General features: G+C 40.3%; 1 non-coding gene across 1 annotated transcript; it reads right to left on the reverse strand.

The window, feature by feature from the left end:
• Positions 1-594: 594 nt before the first annotated feature.
• TRNAG-CCC (transfer RNA glycine (anticodon CCC)) lies at positions 595-667 on the reverse strand. The gene has a single exon. It is a non-coding gene; the product is annotated as a tRNA-Gly (tRNA).
• Between the last annotated feature and the right edge of the window lie 348 nt (positions 668-1,015).

A 1,015-nucleotide genomic window follows, 5' to 3' on the forward strand; every position in this document is an offset into this window, starting at 1 on the left:
TTACTATTCAAATATGTACCTTCTCAGGAATTCTTGACATCTAAAGATGTACAACATCTGCATTTAGGTTATCCGATAGCCATTTCAGTCTTCCAGAAAGTCGTTTTACTTCTCTACCTCCTCTCTGGAGTATATAACACGGTGCGTCAAATGTCAAAAGTAAAACAAATTTATGGATCAAATAGGAAACTTATCCTTCCTATCAATGCAGACTATTAAAAAAGTAAACAGAAAAGATGTCAGAGATATGATAACAACTCCCACAATCCATAGTTTGCATATAGTTCAAGATATTTTGTAAAAAGTATGGCTGGAATTTCCTGTTTCCAACTAACATGACACTGCTGTGTGGCAATTGTGGTAAGACAGTGTACAATTTCAGTATCTCTCTGCCTGGAATTTTGTTTTCAATTTTTTAAAATTTGAACAGTTATGTTTATTTTACATTATTCCTCTATGTAGGCAATCTATTTGTTTTTAGCACTGCTTCCCTCCCTCCCTCCCTTCCTTCCTTCCTTCCTCCCTCCCTTCCTTCCTCCCTCCCATATTTTATTTTGGCTGCCCCGGGTCTTAGTCGAGGCATGCGGGATCTAGTTCACGGACCAGGGATTGAACCTGGGCCCACTGCATTGGGAGTGCAGAGTCTTAACCACTGGACCACCAGGGAAGTCCTGTAGGCAGTCTATTGATGCAGTACTTCTTTCCCCTTTAAAGTCATATAATACAGATTTACATATAATGCAGTCATATTCTAGGTATGTTTCTCAATGGGGGATCAATGTCATTATGGATGGGACTATCATATATGTTGGAGAATATTTGACATCCCTGAATTTCCCCTCTTAAGTGTCGGTGGCATCATCCATGCTAGTCATGCTAGTCGGCAACTCAGACCAGCCCCACACACATTTTCAACCGTTCCCTGTCTCAGGGATACTACTCACTGTTGAGAGCCACTGCACCAAATTTTGAGGAAGACACCACAATATTATTAGAATGGAAGCAAAGGAATCTG

Source organism: Lipotes vexillifer, unplaced genomic scaffold, assembly GCF_000442215.2.
Source record: "Lipotes vexillifer unplaced genomic scaffold, Lipotes_vexillifer_v1.1 scaffold504, whole genome shotgun sequence".
Classification (NCBI taxonomy): domain Eukaryota; kingdom Metazoa; phylum Chordata; class Mammalia; order Artiodactyla; family Lipotidae; genus Lipotes; species Lipotes vexillifer.